This window comes from Phacochoerus africanus, chromosome 2 (assembly GCF_016906955.1).
Source record: "Phacochoerus africanus isolate WHEZ1 chromosome 2, ROS_Pafr_v1, whole genome shotgun sequence".
Lineage (NCBI taxonomy): Eukaryota > Metazoa > Chordata > Mammalia > Artiodactyla > Suidae > Phacochoerus > Phacochoerus africanus.
In genome coordinates this window covers 58,197,170-58,211,816 of record NC_062545.1, presented here as the reverse complement: position 1 = coordinate 58,211,816, position 14,647 = coordinate 58,197,170, and the positions used below count along the sequence as shown (strand labels likewise).

General features: G+C 47.6%; 1 protein-coding gene across 2 annotated transcripts in view; it reads left to right on the top strand.

The window, feature by feature from the left end:
- The first annotated feature begins 2,707 nt into the window (after nucleotides 1–2,707).
- Nucleotides 2,708–14,647, top strand: part of BACH2 (BTB domain and CNC homolog 2) — a 383,728-nt gene continuing 371,788 nt past the window's right edge. For both annotated transcript variants that reach the window (XM_047761189.1, XM_047761197.1), the window contains exon 1: nucleotides 2,708–3,067. The gene's annotated coding sequence lies outside the window, so the exon portion shown is untranslated. The remainder of the gene's footprint in view (nucleotides 3,068–14,647) is intronic.

Sequence of the window (14,647 nt, the reverse complement as noted above, 5' to 3'; positions counted from 1 at the left end):
CATGTTTCAAACTCTGCCAAATTCTGCCTAAGAAAAACAAGTGTATCCTCTCAATATTGTCAGATCCTATAAGAGGGTGCTGGAGAGAGAGACACATCAAAGACTTAAGAACTGCTCTTCTTTCTTCTGTCTTTCTGTGTTCATCCTTTTGCTTCCTGTGTATCTTAATCTTTCCTATTTTATTTTATAACATTGAGGAGATTTATAGGAATAACATTTATTAACGTCAATGCTTTGGTACAAATTATTGTCCCTGGAAATCATATCCTGGACCAGCACACACATCTAATTATGTAGGAAAAAAAAGTATATCAGGAAAGGTTGAATGTTGCAGGCATAGGAAATAAACTGACCTCTACTCAAGTTACCACCATGAATATACAGAGGGAAAGACCTGCATCTGTTTCACATTGTAAATGCCTGAAGTGCCCAGAGCAGCACTGCAGACTCGGCGAAGGGCCAGCAAACGTTCAAGCCATCCACAGCTTGACCTCTGCAGCAGTTCTGGTAAAAAAGAGTCCAATTCTTGATTTACCATCCTAATTTCATATAATTCTGAGTATGCTCTATAGGCTTTAATTCAAATTTACCTGCTTCTAACTTTGAAAATGAAATAACAAACTCCCCATCAGACTTCCAGCTCCTCAAAGGCAGAGATTTTTGTCTCATTGACAGCAACAGAGGCAGCTGATTGCAGTACTCAACGTGACCCTAGAGGTCAACTAGTTCTAGTTCAACTTCTTTAAACGACACAACCTGTCAGAGTTGCATTCCTTTTTTTTTCATCTCTAATTGCTGACCCATCTCATACTTGACAATTTCAAACTAGGAAGCTCCAGTCTGTGGCAAGTAGACTAATTGAAATGACAATTAATAGCTGTTGTTGTATCCATCTGGGACCAGAAGCAAGGTGGCAAGATCAGCCTACAGCAGTAACCCCATCCACCCCACTCCGCTCCACACCCCACACTGATTGAAACACCCGACTCCTTTCACAGCTGGGAGGCTGTGGCCTGCTTAAAAAGAAATGAATGAATTCCACCTCACAGGGATCTTCTCAGGCCTGGCTCTTGTGAGAAAAACATTTCTTGGTACTACCAAAATGTGTAAAGTTATCTCATAGACACCACGTGCTTACAAGAACGAGGAATGCAGAAACATCACTGTTCGTAAGATGATAAGAAATGGCTCCTCCAGGGCAGACCAGGGATCATCAGTACTCTCTGCCCTTGCCCTGAGGCCAGTCAGGGACATTGGAAGCAAGGTGATTTGTCAAAAGGGGCATCAGACCCAAAGTCAAGAGATGGAGGATGGCTCCCAGTTCTGAGACTTCTCTTCATCTGAAAACTGGAGAGGCTAACAGAAGAACACACGACGAGGCACTGCAACTCTGTTAGAAAAATTACTTTGGCCCCTTCTGCTTCCTTTCAGCTATGGCTTAGCCTTCCAAGCAGACGTTCAAAATGGGGCCTTTTAAAACTCTGCCCTCAAACGAAGGTGGTTCAGAGCAACACTTTGGCTGATATCACAAGACTCCCAGGGCAACGCTTCGCTGCTTCCTCAGCATATGCCAGTGCCCATTTTACAGGGGGATTTATGATCTTTCTCTCAGTAGAGCGAGCCAAAGTTTTATAATATTCATTAAAAATCAGCACCACATGTAATAATATGGAATACTGCTGGTACACAAGGGGGCCAAGTTATAGGTGCTCAGGGAAACGTGGCAGAATTTCTTGGCCTTGGCAGGAGTAAAGTTGCAGGCACCAGCACTGCGCTAACACAACCTTCTTTTATTGCAAATGTTCCTTCAGTCTAAGTCCTAATTACTTTCTGTAAAACCCTAACCACCATCGAGCTTTCTTCTGACAGGGCAGCCACACGATGGCCTTAAAGTGCAGCGGCAGCGCCGGGCAGCCTCTGGAATGGGAGACAGGGGGTGGTTGGAACCCTGTAGGGGCTGGGGCTGCAGCTCAGACGTAGGCTTTACAGTGAGCTTCGCAATTGCTTGCACCCCTTTTAAAACCCTAGCGTGGGGGCTTAGAGGCTCCCTCGGTGGGGTAGGCTGAGGCCCTTCTGGAAAGGATTCCAACGTCAACATCAATGTTGGGTCAGAAGCTACTCTTGCTCGCCCCACCCCCTCCCAAGAGGGGGACCGGTCAGCTTGGTGGAGCCCATGGAGCATCTTTTTCTGCCCCTCCTGGGAAACGCTAGACAACCCCGGAATCCCAGGTCTCGAGGTCTGGCTCCGCTTCCTGCGCGTAGTGCCCTGGGCTCTGCCCACCTCCCCACGTGCCACACCAGTTCTCCCCACTGCTCCCACCCCAGCGGCCCCCAGCCCTGGCCTTTCAAGGTTCCGGTGAGTCCCGGGCAAGGCCCGACCGAGACAGGCGGCCAGCCGGGCCCGGAGCAGGGGGCTCTCTCGGTGGTTCTGCCGCACAAAGCGGGGAGAGCTGCGCCGGCGGCGTGAGGCGCGCCCCCTCCCGCGAGCAGGCCGAGCGCGCTCCCGCCCCCTGTCCCCCGCCCCAGCCCAGAGAGCGCCATTCGCGGAGTGGCTTACGCTAGTCGCCGGGCGTACGGCGCCCCAGCGGCCGGGGAGGTGCGCTGCCCGGCTCCCGTAAAGTTATTGTGAATGGGGAGCGGGTGACGTCAGCGCCGAATGTCAACAATGTAGCGATTGAGAGTGTGGGCGTTCCGGGGAGAGCGCGAGCCGCGCCGCGCGGAGCAAACAGCGCCGAGCAGCCGCCGCCTAAGCAGCAGCAGCAGCAGCGGCCGTGCACGCCCGGGCTGCGGTCGCAGCAGCGCTAACGCGAGCGCCCGCCGCCGCCCTCGCCCACCCCGCCTGCCCACTCCCGCTGCCGCCGGGCTCTCGCTTTCTCCCCGGCCTCCCTCGACCCTTCCCCTCCCCCTTCTCGGCATACTCGGGGGGCTGGGAACGAGCTGCCATGTGATGCGCGTCCTCTCCGCGAGCTTTCGGTGACCCCCGATCCGCGGACCGCCGGGAGGGGGCTGCGGGCTAGGAGGACGCGGGGAAGAGGAGGCGGAAAAGGACGCAAAGTTCTCTGTTGAGGTGAGTCCCCGGCCGCGGGTCCCGGGCCCCGGCGGCGGCGGGCGGGCGGGGCGGTGGGGCAAGTTGGCGGGGGGAGCGGGCGCGCGGGGCAGGAGGGGAGACATGGGGAAGCGGCGCGGGAAGGGAACCGCGGCCGCCCGGAGCGCAGCCGCCCGTCGAGCGCCCTGCCCGCTTTTATGGCATTTTCTAGGAACGGGAAGGGGGTGGGAGCCGAGCCGGTGGACGCGCAGAGGCGACTGTGCGCTCTCTCGCCTGGCTGTTTACGGCGGGAGAGGAGGCATTGTATTTTGCTCGCGTCGACGGGTATTTTGGAACAGCAGGGGGAGGAGGAGCAGAGGGTAATAAGTCAGGCGTGGGGAGGGCGGGTTGAAGGGAGGCGCGCGTCCGCGCGAGCCGGAGCAGTTGTCAGACCCACGGCCCTGCTCCCGGCCCCGCGAGGCCCGGGCGCCCCGGCCCCCAGCCCGCGATCGCCGTGCCAGGCCGGGCGGCCTCCTGCCTGTCCGCGGCGTCCGCGCCCCGGGCTGCTCCGCTACGCTTTGCGCTCAGCTGTCAGTCGTTGCCGGGTAGCTAGGACCACCACGACTAGCCGGGTATCAAAGCCCAAGTTTAAGGTCCCGGGAAGAGGCAGACTGGGGGCTCTTGGCACAGACCTTGGGCTGCTCGCTGGGTGGAATCCCTACTAGCCAACGACCACGGGTTATTGGAATGCGTCCCGGGGAACTCAGGCCGAGGGGCTCATGCCTTCAGAGAGGGAGATCTTGCACCTCTCTCCTTCCAAGATTCTGCACGAAATCAAAGTGCAACGCACACCCTCTTCTCCCTGCCCACACTTCAGTCTTCAGACCCCAGAAGCTCCACCTAGGAGAGGAGTTTATCCCGGGGACACTTCTCCACGTACCCCCACCCCGCCGGCGTGTCCTCTGGGGGTTCGCAGTTCTCCTTCTCATACCCGGTGGGTCATGGGAGGCGGGCGGCGCTCCTGGACTACCCCAGCTGCCCGCGAGAGGGGACTCGAGTGAGCATCTCGGCGACCTCGGTCTGGGCGAGGATTTGCAGGAACTTGACCGTGGGAGGAAGCGCGCAGGGCCGGGTGTCTGTGTGTGAAAGGGGCCGCGCACCCCTGATTTCGGGGGTCGTGGGTGCGCCGGGTATCCCCAGCCCACTCTCACGTGTAGGCGAGTTTGATAACTTGCGGGAAGTTCTGGCGCAGCCGCTGTGGGATGATTTTGTCTGTGGCCGGAGAAGGAGCGCCTCACAGTATGCGTGTCCCGTCACCGCCGTCGCCGCCACCCATGGCCCCTGGGAAACAAGAGGGACCAGGGCGCCCCACCCCCGACTGAGCTGCACACTCAGCGGGTAGCGAGACGCGGCGTTCCTGGGTTTTCACCTTCGCTGTCTAGTGCTGTAGTCTCTCACTCTCTGTGTAAATTTCATCTGTTGAATGTACTTAACTAAAAAGGGTAATTACTTTAGATTAAAAAAAAAAATCCCTTCCTGCCTAGTGGGAACCTTGGCGGAGATGCTGCCTAATGAGATATTTTGCTTTTGTCTGTTTAGAGTAAAATTAGAGATGTTAACTCTGATAACGGTTTTCTCAGATCATTAAAATGTAACATGTAGGAAAGGCATGTCGAGCTGCGAAGGCTCTGGCTGACATGAAAGAAGCTGTGCGGGGAAAGGCTCCTTGGGTAGAGAGGCTATTTTGGTAAGGCAGCGGCATCTTGCCTAAACTGTGACATTGCCCCACCCTGGTGCTCCCGCAGCTCACAGCTCCAGAGTAAACGGCGTTTTTCATTCTTCCAGGTAATAATAAACGTGAGTCAAAGTGACATCTTGTTAGAATTAAGTCTTTAGTCTGTAGGCGAGATTGCTAAATAACAGTGTTGCATTCACACCGCTCCCGTGAAAGGTCTGTCAGCATTTCCATTATAAATTCAATTTGGGGGGGAGTTGATAATTTCACCACAAAACTTTGGGTGGCTGAAATGGCTTTCCCTTCCAGTGTTCTGCTTTAAGCAATGAATCGACTGCCCACTTCCGTCCTATTTGCTGTTCCTAAAACTTGAATATTATCCAAATGGGGGGGGGCAGAAATAGAAACATAATCATGGAATAAAATACTTCTGTTCGAACGTACTTTATTTGTGCCAAGTAATACTTTCATTGTGGATTTTGGAAGGCTTTATGTTTGCCATTTGGTAATCATAAATGTGTTAATTCTTCTGGTACCTGTCAGTTCTGCAGGTGGATTGAAATGTCAGTTCATGTTGTATATGCCAGGATTACATGGAAGAACATTCTCCTCATACATGTGTGTGTGAGAGCTCATAGCTAAATTATATGCATGCCTCTTAGCTACTTGTCAGTTCTTTGTATGGTGCATGTGAGGGTCTGGGGAAGAGAAGAAGGAATAAGGTAGAAAGGGACAGGGGGTGGGGTGGAAATCAGGGACCCCCCCCCGCCTTCCAGTGACTTTTTAGTATTCTAGTGGCTGGGAGGAAGCCATTTATTTTCTTTCTCTTGAATGATGCCTTTGACTTAGTGTCTTCAGGCAAGTCTCTTCCAGTCACTTACCTCTGGCTGCTGTGTGAGGGGCTTAATTATTTGCACACTACCTTGAAATCCCTGGATGAAAGGTACTGCATAAATGCAAAGTATTGTTATCCAGATATGGAATTTAATGACCCATTACAGTTCATCAGAAAAATGCGCTCTGCAGTGATGGTGGGAAACGTCTCCACCTGATAGAGGGTAATAATAACTGCCTAAAAGTAGGTTCAGATTACAGATGAGACAATTAACTCTAGCCATGTGCTCTTCAATTTGTTGCAATTCATGTCTGTGATCAAAGTGAGTCACAGAGAGCCAGATGGTCAGGTTCACGTTCAAATCTCTCGTAGGCCAGCCCTTCACTTCTGAGCCCACTGTCTGCACAGCCAACAGGACTTATTCATTAGCGCTTGTGAGCCGTTCCTCAGAATTTGTGATTGAGGTTCCTGTGATGCCAACAAAAGGGCTCAGGCCAATCTGTATTGTTGCGAGCAATTTAATTTTACTTGGATTAACTCATGCTTAGTGTCTCTGGTGTGGATCCAGCCTTAACAAGGGTGGAGAGAGATTCTAGAGGTTCTCTTGCTCAGCACTGCTGGGCACTACTGCCCTACTTTTTGTGTTCTTCAGATTTCAAGGGGTACAGTGTCTGGCTTCTTGTAAATGTTGGCTTATACTCAGATAAATAAATGCCCTTCCTGTTTGGCTGAGGGGTTAGAGAGCAGGGCCAGTTTCTTCGTGGACATGTGACCTGCGTGGTTGCACAGGGCCCCTCCTCCTCTCAAAGGACCTCACTCGTGGTTTCATCTGCCGTTGTCTTCTTGAAAGCCTTAATAATTCTCGAACAGGGGGCCCCTCATTTTCATTTCTCACTGGTATTACAGCGCGAATGGCAGGCAACCACTACCAAGTCTCTACTCCTTGTCGTCGACTGTTTCCAGGCAGGAATGGGTGGGAATACTGGCTTTGTGTCGCCACATCGTCTGACTTTTCCAAGCGACGTGGAGACTGGGATTTTAGTGTGGAATCCCCTCATATTTAAGTATTTGTTGAAACATTTTTTAAGCACTGGGTGGGAACATTGTAAGCGCTAGAGCTGGCCTGCAGGCTGCCTGGCTCCCACTACTGAGTGAACGAAAACATCTTATTGTTTAATATTTCTGTGTTTGGTTATTTTCTAAAGATCTGGTACGTAGTAAATGATTTGTGAGTCTCCACCAAGTGAGTAGCTTAACAGCGATAGGGAAAATTGAAAAATGCAAAAAGAACTAAACTCTAAATCAAACGAAATCAGCACTGAGTCCCATTCGGGGACTGATAGCTTTCTCTTTTAACAGAAGACAATCTGAAAGGCCAGGTAATGAATACCAAGGGCACCATGTAATCCCCTGCAGGTAAATAATCCATTGCTTTTGGTCCACTTGCCCTTTATTTAGTTGTTGACCAGATAGGGTCATATGGCTTGTTGAATGCCTCAAGGACCTCCATGACAAGCTGACCTTTGAGAACAGCCACCAAAACAACAGCTGTGATTTATTGAACACGTTCACCACGTGCCAGAAATAGTGTGAACCGCTTTCCCTGCACATAATCTCAACTCCTCAAGGCAACCCTATGAAGCAGGCCTTGTGCCCATTCTACAGAAGAGGAAGTTCTTGTTCTGTGTTGGAAAGAATTTCATCAGGACGCAGTGTGCGTTGTCCTGACTGTCTAAAGGTTATTTTCCTGTCCTATATACGCAATCCAACCCTGAGTCAAAGACTGGGCATGGATTCGGGGTCATAGCATACAGAGAACCCAGTCTCTCCCCTCACATAGAAGGAACAGAGAACAATGCAAGAGGCAACACTGCCAAAATCTTGGATTCAGACAGCAAACACCGCACCTGCCCCCCCTTCCCTGTCTGGATGTGGGAGAAGTTCCAGGGGCATATGACCCTATCAGAGGCACTAGCAGTTCAGAAATCAGGTTGCAAAAATTGGCCTTACTCTGAAGGAGATAAGAAGCTTTTGGCAGAGCCAAAGTGCTTTTGGGACAGCAGCACCAAGGCCTTGGGAGTGACGCTCCTGTGTCGTGAATGACCCATTCCTGTCCCATTTTAAAATTGTATGTTAATATTTACTAATTGTTCAAGCCTGAACTGGAACCTGCTGTGAACTCAACATTTTTTGAACTCAGATTGCCAGAAATATTCCTCATCTCATTTTTTGGGGTTGGGGGAGTCTTGGATGATATTTAATAGAAAAGCAGTTCTTTCTTTGTCAATTCAAGGTTTTTGCTTTGACTTTTCTCCCTTTCCTTCCTTCTTTTCTTTCTTTCGTTCTCTTTCTCTTTCTTTCTTTTTCTTTCTTTCCTTTCCTTTCTTTCTTCCTTCTTTCCTTTCTTCCCTCCTTTCTTCCCTCCCTTTCTTTTTCTTTCTTTCTTTCTTCCTCTCTCTCTTTTACTCATTCACTCATTCATTCATTTCAAATGTTGGTCCACCAAATACTAAAACCTACTCTCTCCATCAGCCTACTACTTACTCAGGTTTCCTAAAGCTGGATATCTCCTCAGAATCACTTCTTTCCTAAAGAATTTGGAAATCGAACCTTGTCCTACTCATGGCAGCTTCACACATCAGGCAGGATTTTTGCCTTTTGTTTTTCCTTGAGCAGTTTTTCCTGAAATAACAAACCTGCCCAATCTGAAAGCATTTCACGTACTTGTTCATCCTAGTCATTGGAATTACAGCCAAAATGTCTCTCAGTCTTCCCCAGTGACCTCATAATCACCCCTTCTCCAGCATATTCCCCTGGTGAACTCCTCTTTTGTTCCTTAGCCCGATAATAAATTGGCCTCTGGTTCCGAGCTGTGTCATTTTCCTCCCCGACCTCTTTGTTTCTCCCCTGATGGCTGTAGGACACGACGGCGCTTGATGCCCCTGTAAGCGGCCGCCTGGCTGCCCCTTCCCTCTCCTGCTTGTGTCAGCTTTCATCTTCTCCTTCCCCAAGCATTTAAATCCTCCACTTTCCAGCTCTCCTATCCTGCCCGTGGTCGGCTCCATTTGTTCCTGAGCCTGCAGCCAGCATGTGGACAAACCCCAGGTTAGTTGCAGAGGAAAGCTTTTGAAGTTTCCAAGCCCCATGTCAGCTCCAGTCTTGTGCCATCCTTTTGTCTCTCCCCTGCTGCTCTCTGGGGATGCTTCAGGAGTTTCCTGGGGACTCCCCAAGTCTAACCCAGAGAAAGCTTGGACTTTCACATTGGAGTTTAGAGCCGGGAGAGCCCCGTGTGGTTATTCCTGTCCTTAGAAGTAGGGAAGCAAAGCGAAGATGCTGCTCAGCAAGTTTGCTTCATCGCCCAGTATCCACAGGTTGCCGGCAGTTTTTATTTGCCTCCTATCCTGGATGCTCCTAAGCAATAGGAGCTCATGGAAGCTGTAAAAATGGGCCAGGCATCCAGAAATGCTATTCTTTAGAGGCAGACACCTCATTCATTCACTAAACAAACATATCCTGAGTGTTTCTTCGGCGGCAGGCATGGCGCGAGGGGAGCATGGTGCCGGTGGGGAGTGAGCTGGTCCTGGCCCCGCCTTCACCAACACCCCATCTGGAGGGAGGAATGACATTTCTCAGACAGCAGCAGATGACTTAGGGCAAGTTCTGTGAAGAAAGAGTGTTCTAGGCACTAGACGATATAATGCAGGGTGGTGGTGGGGGGTTGACCTGTTGGGAGGAGGGAGAGCAGCCCTCCCCAGGTGAGCTGCCATCAGGGCCCATCTGAAACCTGGGGCTGGCTCTTTCCCTCTAGTCTCTCAGACCTATTAATTCACTACTATCTGTGGCCCTTTGGAGTATTGCATAAACCATGATAGAACCTGCAGGACCATTTTGGCAACGGTTCCTGTATACAGAGTCCAGAATTGATTTATTTACCTGTGTCTTCAGAACCTGATGCAAACAGAATGGTTAATTGCCAAGAAAATGTTCATTTCCACTTGGGAAAAATGCTAGTTTGCATTCTCATTTTGAACACCCTTAGGGTCATTTGGGCAGTGTTCGAATAATTGGAAGCTACACAGTCGTGCCCTCCCAGTTGGCTGATATGTGTGGGCCCTGGGCAAGGGTCTTTAGGGAAAATGTGAATCCAACTTGTCAGCTCCTGCTTATCCCAGAGCTAGAGGGTCTGTAGCCTCTAGAGCCTGAGGGTGATTATTTAGATGATTATTCTTAATACAGTTTAGGAGTGTGGGCAGTGTCTGTTTAAAACAAGTTGACTTTACTGAAAGTCCTCTGTTTTCTTTTTCTCTGATCATAGCTAAACTGTTGGGAACTTCATATGTGCATTATTCACATTAACTTGTTTAATCCCTATAACCACCCAGAGGCAGGTTTGATCATTAGAAGCAGAGGCACAGATGTCACCCAGCTAATGTGTGGCAGAGCTAGGATTGGAAACTAGGTGTCTAAGACTAGAACTTGTCTGAGGCTAGAACACCATGCTATTCCACACCCCCTCTCCCTTTTTGCTGTCAGTTCTCAGAAGTGGAAATATAGGCCATCGCACTCTCAATATTGCATATTTTAGTGACATCTGTCTGAAAGATAAGATTGGAAAATAATTTTTCAACTCTTTCATCATGTGACTCACTTTCTAATAATTGCATTCCTCAGTTCTAAGTGTCCATCTGGGGATCAGAGTGTGGAAATGATGACACGTAAAGACAAAGAAAGAATTAGATGTAAAAACATGAATCCCCTGACTCTGTTCCAAGGGTTTTCCTTGTAACTCATGCTCCTACCCTGTGAAGAATTTGTTTTTAGCTTTTGCTATTGTTGTTGTTGGATGAGGTAGGAAAAGGTGAATTCCTGTAATAGGTAGATTACTCTACTGAAGAGGAAGAATTTCATTCAGAACCAATTCCATTAGAGCTCCTAATTAGAAATATTAGCTACTAGTAACAGATAAAAGCAGGTAACCTTTGCTCTCATTCTAGTCAATTTCAGGAAGAGATTATCTTGCCAGATTAGCATGTTGCAACTTTCAACAGGAGATTTGAATGGTTTTAAAGTACTGTGCCAGGCAGTTGGTTTGGCAGTGACCCTGATTACCCGGAGTTTGCAGGGTCATAGTTTAGAATGCTGACTCAGCTCAGCCCTGGGCTGGATGTCCAGGTTGTTGTCTTTAGTCCAGCGGCATTATCTTTGGAGCTGCTGGAACATTAAGCATATGCTTGAAGCTCAATTTGGGAAACGATCAAGCATATCAATGTACTGTGCTTATTTTTCAGTATTTAGTTCAGATTTTGGAGATGGCTAAATGGGGAGATGCTTAGTGTGTCACTGTTGGAGGTTTTAAGTGATTAAAAAAATCAAGCAGATGAGTGCATAAAGATTTCTATGCAAACAATGATGAGCTTAAATTAAAGCTGCTGATTTAGTACGAGAATTACTCGCATTGATTTGTAGAACCATCTATACAGGTTCAAGATTCCATATTATGCAAATGATTGAGCCCTGAAGAGTCAAACTGTGAAAAAATGAAATTAACTATAAAAGATATTATTACCCATTCAGCAAGAGGAAAATGCAGACATACTTAGAATTAACCCTTGCTTTTTATGTATCTCCTTGGGGAGATCAGCATCAGGAGATCTTCCTTGCTGCACTTTTAAAGAAGCCAGGCAAGGCTTTCTCTCAGTCCTCCCAGAGTCCCCTTTCTGTCCTGACTTCTTCCTCTGTTAACCAGTTCCCTCCTTCCCTTTCAAAGCCAACCTCAAAAAAGGATTTTATGAAAACAGTTTTACTGGGGTATAACTGAGCATACCTAGTGCATGACTTCTTTCTGAAGCATCAGCTTAGACAAAGCCAAAGAAGTACAGTCTTAGAGATGGGACTAGTAGAATTTCATACACTGGTAACATTTCCTGATGGCAGGAAATTTATGAGTGAAGAGAGGCTTGTTAATAAATCCAGCCCTGGGGACAGAGAATATAGACAAGAAGATTGGAGCATAAAAAGCACTGTAGTATTAAAAATGTGGAGGGCAGATGCTTTTTAATGTGATACGACATTAGTCGGCGAGCATCACCTTTCTTTTGCCAGACTGGATCTGATGGCATAAACCTGGGTAGCAAGATGGTGTTATTTGACATTTAAACAGATCTTCAGGGGAAAACCACTTGATCTGTAATTTTTGTCAGTTAGTCGGTAGCAGTGAACCTGAAATACTCTATTACCCTTAAATGCTGAATTTTGGAAGGGAAAAAAAAAAAACCAATGAATTTCATTCATTCGCCTCTGCACCCCACAGTTTTATTGATAAAAATTGAGCTGAGTTTATTTCAAAATTGGCATGACCCACCCATGCTCTTAGCACTGTTGGTGGTGACATTTGGACATTTGAAAGGTTGATTGATTAATGAAACCAAGCTCCTTTTAGATAGAAGTGTTGCCTGTGCACATACCCAGTTGTGAAGAGTCTGACCTTCCTTCCCTTCTACCCCTGCCTCACGCAAACACCCCCAGCAACCATGCTATGTTGAGTTGATGGCGCCATCTAGTGCTAGTCTGTAGAACTGTCGTGCCGGCCTCTCCTTCTTTTGCTGTAGGTCAGATCACTGAGCAGCGGGGTGAGGAGGATCCCCCCTCACTGGGAGTGCACTTAGTGGGGGAACCTCTCCCTAATTCCTACTTTTCCTCTGTGCTCTGTTATGCCTCTGTGCCTTCCTCTCTCTCTGACTCCCTTTCTTTCTGTTCCCCTCTCTGGTACCCCCGTCTTTGTAGCCCTTCTTCTTTTCTTTTTTCTCTTCTAACCCTGGATCAGTTTTTTCAGGGCAAAAAAATAAAAAAATTTTAAAAATTTAAAATAAAAATAAAAAATCAGTTCTCACTACTGACGAAGGTTTTCCTAGTGATGTTATGCCAAAGAGAACATCATGCATTTTAAAGTGAAATTAGCCGTTTAAGTCATATTAGAGAACCAGAGTGAAACTAGACCGTCCCAAAGTCTCATTTAGAAAGCTGTCCCCTCACCTTCCTCTAATTAGATGTTTCCTCACACGCAGTCAATCGAGAGTGTTTTCTTTAGCTTTTAATTGGCTTTTGAACTATTACAGTGTTATTTTCTCTTTTTAAACTGCACATTTAACCTCTCGCTCCTATTTTAACTTCGAGGCAGCTTTCATGGAGTACCCTGAACATGGTGTTCTTTCTATGGGAAAATGTGTTCTGGGTTCCAGACAACCCATTTTCCTGTAGATTTTTGAATCTGGTGTTAAATGAGAGAAGAGAGATGAAAGACATATAGGACCCGGCCTGAGATGTGATTCCTCCAGAACATTTGTGGGATCTGAATTCATGTACAGGCTGCAGCTCCCACATCAAACAATACATTTAAAATTTCCACTGATGTTAAGCATCTCGATATTGTGGGTTTGAAAGTAAGTACCCTCTGAAAAACAGGAACTGTGCTTGTCTGTTACCAGTTTTTGTGGTCGATAGGGCAACTATTTTGATTTTTTTCAGAAGGGAGGAAAAGCAGTTAAATCCTGTTAAAATGAAAACCGGTTAAAATTAACTGGCTCGTGAGATTTGAATGCAGCTGTTGCACACATCACAACACCGAGAGTGAGTTGTTTATTACCACTATTTATTATTGTTGGTTGTGACTACTATTAATAACCGTAGATTATGTCTATTGGGGGTTTAACCTTGGAAAATAGGAACTGCAAGGGGAGAGAGGTTCCTGTTTGCCAATTTGCATGTACCTTGTTTTTGTTTCTGCCGGGTAGGTGTGTGCACCTTCTGTCTGCGCGAGTGACTCAGCTTGTCAGCAGTTTCCTACCCGAAGTGAGTGCTGACTCATGCAGCTGTTACAGCCCTCAGCTGGCCCCACTGTATCTGCCCACAGCACCAGCGCCACCTTGGAGGGTACCTCGGCCAGTTAGCCGCCCGGGAGGCTATTTTCAGATCTGGGATCACCACCGGGCTGGGTTCCCTTCTCCCCCCAGCAGCCAAACACCACCTTTGGTTGCAGGGTAGAAAATTGGGCATATTTCTGCCTTTGCAGAGACGGCTTAAGAATCACAGTATTTCTGGGAAGCCCTCAAGAAAACCCATTTTTCCTTCCTTTTAAAAATTTTCTGGGACTCTTCCTGGGGAGAAGGGAATGGGGATGAGAATAAGGGAAAGGAGCTCTGCTGTTATTTCCTCCTCAGCACCAGAGGGAAGTTTCCCGAACATTTAACTTAGGCTTTCCTGATGTGACCTGGACCTGACCTACTTCTCCTTGCATGAGTGGGGCGCGTGTGCCCGGAGCAGGGCAGCAGGCACAGGGTGCTCAGCGGCCAACCCCACATTGTTGTGTGAGGTTCAGGTCCTTAAATGATGACACTTTTTGTTTCTATCCGTTGCATGTTATTAAGGTGAAAAAACAAAACGGAACAAAACCCAAACCTGACCTCAGGTCCTTTTAAAGCTGGCATGTGTTTTCAGAAATGGTTTCGCTGTTTGTTTTTGGAACTCAGTGTCGCTTATGTTCCTCAGAAAGTGAAAATGTTACTTTTTTGAGGTTTACAAATAAACTTCCTCTTGTAGATACATGTTGATCAGATCATCCTAAACTCTCTGGAGAAGGATGATTAGAGTGAGATGGGCTGGGGAAAAGGATGCTTTGCACAGCCCTGGGGAGGTTGCCTCCTTTTTCTTCTTTTTCTTTTTCTTTCTTTCTTTCTTCTTCTTCTTAGGTTGCCTCCTTTTTCTTTTTCTTTTTTCTTTTTCTTTCTTTCTTCTTCTTCTTCTTCTTCTTTTTTTTTTTTAGCTTCAATAAGCATTCTGAAGCAGCTTTGACCAGTAATAAAGAAAGAGCCAAGCCACAGTGACTGTGTGTAACATGATGTTGATGGAAGTTCTTGGTTTCCGCCGATACAAATGACTCATCAGTATCAATAGAATTGTGACTTCTAATAATAACACAGTGCAAGACCTTCAAAACATGTGGTTTTTTAGCCCTAGCTGTTAGTGAAAGGTTGGAAAATATTAGTTTGAGCTTTTT